Here is a 12,848-nt window from a genome sequence, read left to right on the forward strand (position 1 = left end):
GCCACTGCCAAACTGTGGCCAAGTGCAAAGTAGACCACCCTGTGGCACAGCAAGTATCTGAACATGACACGTTCGATTTCAATGGCTGTTTCACTACTCAAGCCATCTGGATCCTTCCCTCCACCAACAGCTTTTCTGAACTGTACAGATGGGAGTAGTTATCCTTACAACACATTCTCTGCTCCCGTAATTGTCCCGGCCTCAACCTACGGTAATATACTGTCCCCACACCTTCCACCCAAAAGTTTCCACCCCCTCTGTCCTATCATCATATCTCCCACGCCGTTTATCCTCAGCCCTGTGCCAATGCATCTGCTTGTCTGTCCGTGCTCCTCTCTTCCCCCCCCCCCCCCCCTCCCACTTCCTCATGCTGCATCTGTTGGTAGTCTTGTTCTTGCACACTCCATCAGACAGCGTTCATCTCTCTCCCCACCTGTACACTACTATCCCTTCCCTTTTCCCTTCCAGCTTGCTGCATGCATCCCACGTGATGCATTCCAGTTCGAGATGCTGGAGTTGGCGGTTGTGTGTGCATGAAGTGTGCTTGCGTGTGTGTGCTTGCGTGTGTGTGTGTGTGTGTGTGTGTGTGTGTGTGTGTGTGTGTGTGTGTGTGTCCTTTATTGAAAAAGGCTGTGGCTGAAAGCTTTATGTGGGTGTCTTTTAATTGTGCTGTCTGAACTTGAAGTGTCTTCTTTATGGTAAGTAGCAATCTGTCTTTTCTTGCATTGTTACTAAAATACCACTATTTTGTATTTATTTAAATCTGTCATGTAATTTTTGTGTGACTTCCTTCCTTTTAGAATGTTTATTAGCTTTATTATCGCATTCAATAACACTGGAAGACAATACTCAACAATTTCGTGCACTTTGCAGTATGAAAATAAGTTTGCTTCACATTAGCAAACTACAATAAAGTAGTATTTATTTTTATCCATGTCAGTCTGCTTTTTAGCAGCATGGTGTATTATGTATGCCATTTGTCTGTAAAGGTTCAAAATTGATTTTATTCCTAGTGTACAAGAATCAGTGCAGTAATGATGTGATAGAAAATATGCATTTGACTAATCAGTTGTGAGCAGTCAGTGTTAAGAAGTGGATGTATGACTGCAGTGTGTCGATTTTGTTGTGTCACAAATCACAATGGAGCAACAGGTCCAAATCAAGTTTCAGGACATTCTTCAGAATGTTTTGAAGAAGAGAAAAGTTAGTCCCTCACACAGTGACCCCCCAATGAAAAAAAAAGCTACACCTGAACAACTGCCATGACTTGATTAATGAGAAATGCAGACACTTATTTCTGGGAAAAAATCAGTATAGGTAATGAGACATAATGTTATCAATATGAATATACCACAAAATGACAAAGTGCAAAAACTGACATAAAGAGTCAAAGTTTTGACATAACAGACATTCAAGACAATGAGGCAACCCCCCAATGAAGGACTTTACTGACAACTTGACACAGTTGTATGAACATTCAGTGTATTGTCCTCAAGTAGGGGGTAGATTATCTAGAAACCTGAAGCATTAAAACCAACCTCTTAACTCTTCTCTATTTTTTGTTAAGCAAGTCTTAAAACTTTTTGGCCTGGTGAGGTATATTGCCTTCAATTATCTGTAAGTGTACACTGATGATTATTTATATTACTGTGGAAGACCCAGGAGCAAAACCTGCCCAATCCACCCATCCAGCACTTCCTATTCCAATCCTATCACAGATTTATCATACCCCATCAGGGTGAAAACAGACATGTTATTTACCAGCTCTGCTGCAATCATTGCACAGTTTTTAATATTGGTACGACTACCAAACAGCTGTCCACCAGCATGAACAACCACCACCAAACTACGGCCAAGAGCAAAGTAGACCAGCCTGTGGCACAGCACGTAGCTGAACATAACACAAAAATGGCTCTGAGCACTATGGGACTCAACATCTTGGGTCATAAGTCCCCGAGAACTTAGAACTACTTAAACCTAACTAACCTAAGGACATCACACACACCCATGCCCGAGGCAGGATTCGAACCTGGGACCGTAGCAGTCCCGCGGTTCCAGACTGCAGCGCCAGAACCTCTAGACCACCGTGGCCGGCTGAACATAACACACCTGATTTCAATGGCTGCTTCACTACCCAAGCCATCTGGGTCATTCCCTCCACCACCAGCTTTTCTGAACTGCACAGATGGGAGTAGTTATTCTTGCAACACATTCTGTGCTTCCATAATTATCCCAGCCTCAATTTACAGTGATATACTGTCCCCCCACCCTCCACCAAAACATTTTTCACTCCCTCCCTCCTATCATCTCGTCTCCCACACTGTCGTCGTCGTCCCCCGGCATCCGTCCCCCCCTCCCCATGTCCGTGCCTCACAACTTCCTGAATTTGCACCTGTTGGCAATCTAGTCCCCTAGTCCCTGCACACTTCAACAGACAGCGTTTGTCTCTCTCCTCACTCGTGCACTACTATCTCTTCCCCTTCCCCTTCCCTTTCTAGATTGCTGCTTGCATCCCACGTGATGTTACATTCCGGCCCAAGATGCTGGAGTTGGTGGTCATGTGGGCATGAGGTATGCTTGCTTTTGTGTGTGTGTGTGTGTGTGTGTGTGTGTGTGTGTGTGTGTGTGTGTGTGTGTTTTACTGACAAAGGTTGTGGTCAGGCTGAAAGCTATATGAGAGTGTCTTTTAATTGTGCCTGTCTGCAAGTTGACATGCCTTCTTTATGGTAAGTAGCAATCTGTGTTTTCATACACTGTTGATATTCCTACCTGGAGTTTCCATTGTTCGATATTTTACTAAGTGCGAAACTTGTTGAAACAATTCCTCACTGAAGTAAGGCAAAAGAACACATTACTTTCAGAATGCTTCACATTTTTCAGCCATGAAGAAATCAGTTTTGGCCATTGGAGGTAGTGAGTCATTTGATTTTCTATTCATTTTGTTCCCTTCTTTCTTTCATTACTTTCGTCTTCATTAATATCTGTGTTTATTAGGAAAATCTTTCCTTTTCAGTGAATTCTTGTGTGTGTAAATTTCTGGCAATGTCCATATTGAAGAAGTAGTATCACATTATTTGCTTTCTTCGCCACTTCTCTTCAAGTGCAATATTCTTCTACACAAAATACAGTTCAAAAATGCTGACTTGAAAAAGAAATATAATACCCATGTTCCCAAGGCCTGTGTTCTGTCAGTTATTCTTGCAGTATCTCTTCCTGTCTGCTGTACATATTTCCCAATTGCGACTTTCAGTATTATTGGTTTCAGATCATGAAACATAGTCTTCCTTAGCTGGTGATGCTAAGCATTTGACATTACGGAAAATGAAGCCTCTGACTTGACTAGTGCCCCGGCAGGTTGACCACCAATGTGGGATTTCATGACATCTTGGTGACTGATGCCCTTGAAGGATTTTTATCTGTGGCAACCTCACCTCCATAGGTTGTTGTCTCGTAAGTTTCCCTGAATTGGGCTGCTAACTGAGTAGCTGGTACCTCTGTATGGCAACAGCAAATGGCTCCGGTGTGTTGTGGAGTGACATCATTTAGGGTACGACAATAGGCTTCATCCCATAGGTCGATTGTAATCACCTGCAGTTGACTGGTGTAAATGAAACTATTGTGATGATTGATGTTTGGCAGCATAGTAGTATCTAAAACTTGTCTTCTACCTTTGCAGCATTGTACAATGTGTTTATGGAATCCACTGTGGAAACATACAGGTTTGTTATTCTCTGTCTTCAGCAGTCTGTTCTTCTGCGGGGTGTTATACTTGGCAGAACAGTTGGCTCTACCTGCTTTGGTCAGATGCTGGGTTGTTATTTGATGGATGTGGCACAAGTTTGAGTTGGCCAAGTCAGTTCTCAATGGCATGTTTGATTGCTGACAGTGACTGTTGCTAAAGACTGATACCCCTTTTCTTCAGAATTCTCTATTACCTCCTGATGTATGTGGTCAATATTCACAGCTACTCTCTCCTGCTTACTCATTCTGACAGTTCTGGATGTCATAAAATGCTGTATCTCTTCTCTTACTACCTGGTGTATGAGAGAGGCGAGGTTGTGGTGATCTTAACAACTGCCATAGTACCACATTCAGGAGTAGCTCATCCGTCTGTTTTCTGTTGCATTTTCTCAATGCATTGCCACTACTCAATGAAGTTCTTGGATGTTGTGGCATCCTTTACCAGAAGTATCAGTTTTTGTTGGCTTGTGTTATTCTTTACAATGTTGCATAGGATCAAAACATTCCTGTCCCTGCTATCAAGCTTCTCTTAGTGGTTTTCAAACCACTACCGGACTGTGCTGTCCACGTACAAGTACACATTTACCACACACATCTTGTCATCCTACCTATTGTACAAGGCATGTCCAGAAAGTAATTGCCATTTTAGCAAAAACCTTATTAAAACATTTTTCAAACCAAAATGTATTGTTACAAAAAAGAGCATTTCTTAAACTATTTTCCTCCAAAGATGCCACCATTGTTAATATACACTCCTGGAAATGGAAAAAAGAACACATTGACACCGGTGTGTCAGACCCACCATACTTGCTCCGGACACTGCGAGAGGGCTGTACAAGCAATGATCACACGCACGGCACAGCGGACACACCAGGAACCGCGGTGTTGGCCGTCGAATGGCGCTAGCTGCGCAGCATTTGTGCACCGCCGCCGTCAGTGTCAGCCAGTTTGCCGTGGCATACGGAGCTCCACTGCAGTCTTTAACACTGGTAGCATGCCACGACAGCGTGGACGTGAACCGTATGTGGAGTTGACGGACTTTGAGCGAGGGCGTATAGTGGACATGCGGGAGGCCGGGTGGACGTACCGCCGAATTGCTCAACACGTGGGGTGTGAGGTCTCCACGGTACATCGATGTTGTTGCCAGTGGTCGGCGGAAGGTGCACGTGCCCGTCGACCTGGGACCGGACCGCAGCGACGCACGGATGCACGCCAAGACCGTAGGATCCTACGCAGTGCCGTAGGGTACCGCACCGCCACTTCCCAGCAAATTAGGGACACTGTTGCTCCTGGGGTATCGGCAAGGACCATTCGCAACCGTCTCCATGAAGCTGGGCTATGGTCCCGCACACCGTTAGGCTGTCTTCCACTCACGCCCCAACATCGTGCAGCCTGCCTCCAGTGGTGTCGCGACAGGCGTGAATGGAGGGACGAATGGAGACGTGTCGTCTTCAGCGATGAGAGTCGCTTCTGCCTTGGTGCCAATGATGGTCGTATGCGTGTTTGGTGCCGTGCAGGTGAGCGCCACAATCAGGACTGCATACGACCGAGGCACACAGGGCCAACACCCGGCATCATGGCCATACACCACTGGTGATCGTTGAGGGGACACTGAATAGTGCACGGTACATCCAAACCGTCATCGAACCCATCGTTCTACCATTCCTAGACCGGCAAGGGAACTTGCTGTTCCAACAGGACAATGCACGTCCGCATGTATCCCGTGCCACCCAACGTGCTCTAGAAGGTGTAAGTCAACTACCCTGGCCAGCAAGATCTCCGGATCTGTCCCCCATTGAGCATGTTTGGGACTGGATGAAACGTCGTCTCACGCGGTCTGCACGTCCAGCACGAACGCTGGTCCAACTGAGGCGCCAGGTGGAAATGGCATGGCAAGCCGTTCCACAGGACTACATCCAGCATCTCTACGATCGTCTCCATGGGAGAATAGCAGCCTGCATTGCTGCGAAAGGTGGATATACACTGTACTAGTGCCGACATTGTGCATGCTCTGTTGCCTGTGTCTATGTGCCTGTGGTTCTGTCAGTGTGATCATGTGATGTATCTGACCCCAGGAATGTGTCAATAAAGTTTCCCCTTCCTGGGACAATGAATTCACGGTGTTCTTATTTCAATTTCCAGGAGTGTATTTGTCATACCAGGAAACCAACGTTTCTAAGCCCATTGTTGAATAAGGTTTCGAGTGACATCAGCATAATGGGGATGTGTGTTGCCGTGAAGCAACACAGTGCCTTGGCTGAGCATTCCATGGATTTAGTTTTGAATTGCGCTCCAAAGTTTTTTCAGTGTTTCGCAGTATTGTACTGCATTGATGGTTTCACATATGGGAAGGAACTCAACAAACAGAATGCCCTTTCTGTCCCAGAACACAATGCACATGATTTTTTGTGCTGAGAATGTTGTTTTGAATTTTTGCTTTTTGGGACATCATGAGTACCTCCTCTCCATTGAGTGTTTCTTTTATTCTGGAGTTCCATAACAAAGCCATTTTCATAATTAGTCACAATTCTGTTTAAGAATTCATCTCCCTCATCTTTGTATCAGGAAAGAAATGTCAAAGTACTGACAAGTCACTCCATTTTGTGTACTTCTACAAGCATTTTCAGAATCCAGTGGGAAGACAATTTGTAAAAATTTGAGTGATTTGTGACAATCTCATGCAAAACAAATTTTGAAATTTGTGGGAAAATAACAAAAAGCTTTCATATTGTGAACCATCTGTTTTCACAAGTTTTCTCATTTACTTTCTCAACCAAATCATCGACAACAGAAGGTCGCACACTCCAGCTTCATCTTGAACATTTGTCTGTCCATCATTGAATTGTCTCGCCCACTATCTCACAGTTCCATCAGTCTTTACATTTTCACCATAAATCTCTGCAAATTGATGATGAATTTCAGCTGGTTTAACATTCTTTCCATTCAAAAACATCATTACAGAATGCCCTTCACAGTTGGCAAGCTCAGAGGTTCTCTTTAACATTTTTCAGACATGCCTCATATATGGCAAATTGGTCAAATTCTTGGAGCCTTTTCATCAGGTACAGATGAACACCTGTGGAAAATCCTATGAATTCCTGACTTAAAGGTGACTTATTGATGTTTGGATTCAAAATTTTGTAAGTTTACCAGAAAGTAGTCATAATATTATTCTCAGATGGTACTTCTGCAGGCATCACAAGCATTTATAGACTGTGTTAGATAAGAACTACAGATTGATGAATTCCAACAAGTGCACATAACACAATTTGCCCTGGGTGATTGATTGCCATTGTAGATGTTTTCTCACCATCATCAACAAGACAAGTTCCAGTATTTAGTCGAGATGCTCAATTAAACTGTAAAGCATTTGTTAGTGTAAAAAGCTACTCAGGCTCAGAGAAGGAAACAGCCAGCAAGGATCATAAGATTGTAGGTGGTCGAGGGCAACTTTGAATCACTAATTGTCACAAACAGTAACAACTCATTCCTAAAGTTATGTGTGTAAGGACAACTGAACCTGTCCAGAAAGGACAGCTTATTGGCATTGGTGAAGATTCATGCTCCGTTACCACTACAGAAAATGTAGGGGAGGAAGCTGCCAGTGGGATCTGGCATGGCTGAGGGATAATGCCAGCAAGTGTTAGCTGTTTTGCAGCAAGTTTCGGATGTTTTCAAATCTGGAAAGGAAAAACAATAGACTAAGTGGGCCATGGTAATAACCCATACCAGCAATGGGGATCTCCCAGCAATTAGCATGGCTGAGGAATAATGTTATCAATTATTAGTTGTTCTGCAGCAAGTTTTGGGTGTTTCCAAATCTGGAAAGGAAAAACAATAGACTAAGCGGGCCATGGTAAAAACCATACCAACGGTGGAGATCACCCATCAATTAGCCAGCACTTGTATAGGATGTCACTGGCCGAATGATGGATAATCTGGGAGGAAGTGGAAAATATGCTGCATGATGACATCATTTAACCTACAGAGACCTTGTTCCTCTCCTGTGATCCGTGTGAAGGAGGAGGATAGCCTATGGTGTCTCTCTATCGACTATCTACAAATGAACAAAATCACGCAAAATATTTCTACCCATTGCTGTACATTGATGACATGCTACACTACTTGTTAGAAGAAAATTGTTTCTCAGTTCTTGACATGTGAACAGGCTAATGGCAAATCGAGAATTACAAGGGTGACAGCCTGTCCGAGGCAGACAGTCTTTTTGATTTCAGGGTTATGTCATTTGGGCTAACACTCCAGTGACATGTGATGGACAGCTTGCTTTGACATCTTCAGTTGATGATGTGTCTTTTAAGAATATCTGAGCTGCTTGATAACCATGTTGAATTGTGTCTACACTGTAGGCCTCCAACTGAATCTGAAAATGCATGTCTTCACTGCCCAAAAAGTAAAAATCTGAATGACAATGGAGTCCATCCCAATCCAGAGAAATAAGAGCAGTCACAGGTTTTTCTGACTCCATGTAACATCTGCAATGTGAGAAGTTTTGTCAGAATGTGCTCATATTACTGGCAGTCCATAAAGGACTTCTGTACCAAAGCAAATTCCTTGCAAGAGCTATTGCATGGAGACACTAAAATTTTCTGGTAAATTGTGCAATACAGCTCTGTCTTTTCCTTAAGGAGACTCTAATATCTTCTCCAGTCCTAACACAGTGTGACGAGAATGCCGAGGCAAAAGTTCACGTGATACTTGTAGATATGGGTAGGTGCAATTCTAGTACAAATTCAGGAAGTTGCTGAAAATGTGATAGCTTATGTTTCTAGACTACTCGTCACGTATAAAAAGAACTATTCTACATATGAGCGTGAGTATCTCGCATTTTTTTCGGCCATCAGCATGTTCCAACCATATTTATTTGGTGAATGATTCATCGTTGTAATGGACCACCATTCTCTGTGTTGCATGAGTAGCCTGAAGGATCCATTGGATCAACAGGCAAGACAGACATTGAAGCTTCAGGAGTATGACATCACAAAGGTATACAAAAATAGATGCAAACACAAAGGTGCCAAATGTCTTTCAAGGAATCATCACTGCATTAAATGACCTTGCTGCTAAATGAAGGAAAATACAGCATTGATGAAAACTACAGAAGTCTTGGAGGAATGGAGAACCAGTGAAAGGCAAATTCAAACTAGTAAACAGGACCTTTTTTGAGGAACTGTGATTCGCTGAGGCAGAAGTGGTTGCTCATCATCCAAGCCCATCTCCAGCCAGCTGTCCTAAAGTTTTTCCATGATGCTCCAGTATCTGGTCACCTGGAATTCGTGAACTCTCTAGACAGAATCAGATGCAAGTACTCCTAGCTATGTTTGTACCAATCATTAGATGGTATGTGATTCACCATAAGGAACGCCAGCAACAGAAGCCCGTGCTTTATGTAGATAAATCTGAAAAGAATTCAAATTAAATTATGTATAAAAAATGTAACTGGACTTCAAATACTACATGGTATTGCATCCAAACTTCCTATTTTCCAATAAAAATTGTAGAGTGTAAAGATGGTAAATGACTGCCCATTGTTGATTCATAATAAATCTGCTTTTTGAAGAATTTTTATTCACATAGAAAAAATTGTGCTATTATTTATCACACAGTGCTGCCGTCCTTTGAAGTAAAGTACCTGCTCCCCAGCAAAGTATGTAAACTGTTGTGTGGAATCAAGATCTACCATTTCAGTGAAAATAAATTATCAGCTGGTGGAGTTGACAAACTTGGTGTCAAAGTGTGGTTCAGTAAAGTTTCCTGCCACTGAAGTCTGTTTAAAAAAGGATGTTCCAGAAGAAACATGGCAAGAATGTATCATAAGTTCTTGTAAGGACATATGCGGAACACCAAGGCAGTTTAATCTGTCACAAACAACATTGCATCACATAGCACATAAGACACCACCTTTATGTGTATATGACTGAAAACATTAAAGAACTAGATCCTCTTGACAGGAAGACCCTCCTGAATACACTTGTTTCCCCCACTTGCAGCTGTTTGTTTTATGACCCATCTTCTAATTTCTTATGATGGGTCTGTATTTGGCCTCTTGGCTGCTGTGACTGGGTGCAGGACCTGAGGTGACGTGATGCATCACCCTAGCCCCCATCTCCACCCACATCGTTGCCTGTGCCCCGCCATGTGGAGGTGGGCCATTTTGTTATCTATTTTGTTTTGTTCTTTTCTATTAATGCTGCAGCATGTTTGGAAAACTTTTTGAAATTAACAAAATTTCACAGCTAAATAGATAAGATTAAAATATAAATGTACTTAAATGGGGTTAATGATTTGGAAAAAGGAAAAGTTGGAATGTATGGTAAAGAAACACAAAAAAAGGGGGTGGGGAGAGAGATAGAGAGAGAGAGAGAGAGAGAGAGAGAGAGAGAGAGAGAGAGAGAGAGGGTCCCTTCAGAGTTGCGAGTGGTGGTGAGAGTTTTGAGATTTGACTTCAAGACACTGACCGCCATTCACAATTTTTAACTGATATGTTCTGTCTTAATACCTGGTGCAGATTATTAACTATTTACATTGCCATTTGTCTGAATTGTGTTAAACATTACGTTGAACACTTTACATTGAGCTCTACTCTGTGTACTCCTTGTTGTCGCTGCATTTTAGCTAGCCTTCTGTACTGTCTTGTACGTCAGTATTCTGCATAGATAGAATTTGATACATTGTTTGTTTGTGAGTTAAGTTCTGACCATTGCCGTGTATATCTTACCAGTGTGTTTATAGATTGTTCTTTGTTGTTTGGGTCAATGTGTAGTGTGTGTTATGTTTGTGAGCTGTCTGCAGAAGATGACTATGGTTCTGGGGAACCTTCTTCCCCACATGTTCATCTGGATGTCTGTTGCAGACACACTGGTCAAGTGAGGAATTGTACCTTACCGCTGCTGGGATCGATATGTTTTAGTTTAGTCTTTCCCTGAGGTTAGGTAACAAGGTCCACAGTCTCTAACCTTTATAGCTGTAGTCCCATTCACTTTGGCAGGTATCCAAATGCCAAGTTTTTAGCTGGTGTCTCATTTGTATGGGTACTCTGTTGCTCTCTCGAACCTGGTCTGGTCTCCCCATCTTAAGCAAGAACATCGCCGCTCTTTGTCTTACCGTGAGGTCTATCGGGAAAACTCCATTTACCTCATGCAGTGCTGCCTCTGAGGATTAGTTGAAGGCCCCTGACAGACTTAATAAGACACTTCTTGGAGAACCATGCATGTTAGCACACCACTTTCAGGCAGAAAAGTGCCCCACCCAGGATTGAATCTGTCTGATGGATTAACAGTGAGGGCCGGTGTGCCAGCCATCCTGGATGAGGATTTTAGGCAGTTTCCCATATCTGACTAGGTGAATACTGGGCTAGTACCCACAACCCATCTCAGTTGCAGTTGGGCTACACACCAACTCTGTGTAGATTTGGAATAAAGGCGAAAGAAGAAGAAGAAGAAGAAGATACTGTTGGGAGGAATCCCACTGTTGGCATGATGCATCATACTCATAAAATTTCAGACTTCTGTGGAAACATGTACATACCTAGTCTTAAAATATTCAGGATAGCACAAAACAATATGTCTAATGTGGGCTAGTGAAATAGACATTTGTCCATTCGCTTTTTGAAAACTAGTTACTGCTGTAGTGTATATTTAATGTATTGGAGCAGTTTGTATACCAGCAGACATTGGATCTTCAACCCGTCAGACACTCTCATTGGTATTTTACTCTTCACAACAAGATCTGTTCAAAAGTTCTTAAATGACAAATATTGAATTCCTGGCTTAAATGTAATGGACTCATTCGGTGGTGATAGCCTTTAACCCTCAAAGACCTACTAGCCTCTGCCCCCCCCCCCCCTTTCCAATCTGGGTGGTACATGAAACAATGTGAAAAAAATTGAAAAATGGAAGAAATGTATTCTATGAGAATACTTGTTAGGCTCTTGCTCTCTATGTCAGTAAAGATATTTCAAGAAATTAAGTGCAGATATGATGATGTTCGTAGCAGAATTGATCCACTTATAGCAGTGCATTTATTGGCGGAAACTAGATTATTGGAAGAAAAGGGAAAATGAATATTTTTATATGTTACACAAACACATTTGCACAGGTAGAGGACAGTAAAGGCAACAGTATTTGACTCAATGGAAAAGTTATTTTTTTTAATGTATGATACCAGTTTATTAAATATTTAAAAGATGCCAGATGATGTAGATTAGTGCAGTTCATGCAGTTAAGTGAATTTCAGTAAGGGGGGAAGTAGAAAGGTGAAGAAATCTGTTTAGGAGTTTTTCAATGAGTTGGATGCAATGTGTCAACAATGTTTCAATGTTGATCCTCATGGTCTTAGGAATCTCCACATTCCTGGCATCCTGATTTTTCAATGACAGTGATCTAAATTTTTATGATTGAGCCATTTCTTGATACAATCATCTGCTGCTGCAGCCCAGATTAGGACTAATGTTGCTTTCAATATGTCAGCTATCGAATGCTGAAAATTTGTGGAACAAGCATGATTGCTGCTAGCAAAGCAGCCTCCCACCACTTGTGTAGCAAACAGCTCAACTAGATGAATGAATTGTGCAAAGTTGTGCGTAGTGATCAGTGCAGAGTGCATCATGCCATCAGTGATGGTCCTTAATGCTAACTAAGATAGCAGCAGTTACCACACTGTATCAAGCAGCATATACAGCCATCATGGTGTGGCATTCTGCTGTCTGTCATACAGTGTCAAGTAGATGTACTCTTCCAGTATAGCAATGCTGACACACACCCCTCGAGTTACCTGAGGAGCGCCAAATGTTCAGGAACTCCCTGACCAGAATTATTTCATGACTCGTCTCCTGTAGTGCACATGTGAGCCATGGTAGAGTGCATCTCACCTGATCTGCATTACCAACAATACCCCTTGACCAGTTGTGGCAACATGCAGAAGTTATATAGAGTACTAACTCTGAACCTCTTCACTTCCTGCATGTCACATACCACACTTGGGACTGGTAATTTTTCTCTGCATACAGAGCACAGATAACAGGAAAGATACATGCCTCCACACGGTATCATTACCTACTGCAACAAGTTTCAGCACTCTGTCATTAATTA

General features: G+C 42.6%; 1 protein-coding gene across 2 annotated transcripts in view; it reads left to right on the forward strand.

Annotated features, from left to right (window-relative positions):
* LOC126162063 (conserved oligomeric Golgi complex subunit 4) overlaps nucleotides 1-12,848 on the forward strand; it is a 122,385-nt gene that overhangs the window by 90,556 nt on the left and 18,981 nt on the right. The window lies entirely within an intron of this gene.

Source organism: Schistocerca cancellata, chromosome 2, assembly GCF_023864275.1.
Source record: "Schistocerca cancellata isolate TAMUIC-IGC-003103 chromosome 2, iqSchCanc2.1, whole genome shotgun sequence".
Taxonomy (NCBI): Eukaryota; Metazoa; Arthropoda; class Insecta; order Orthoptera; family Acrididae; genus Schistocerca; species Schistocerca cancellata.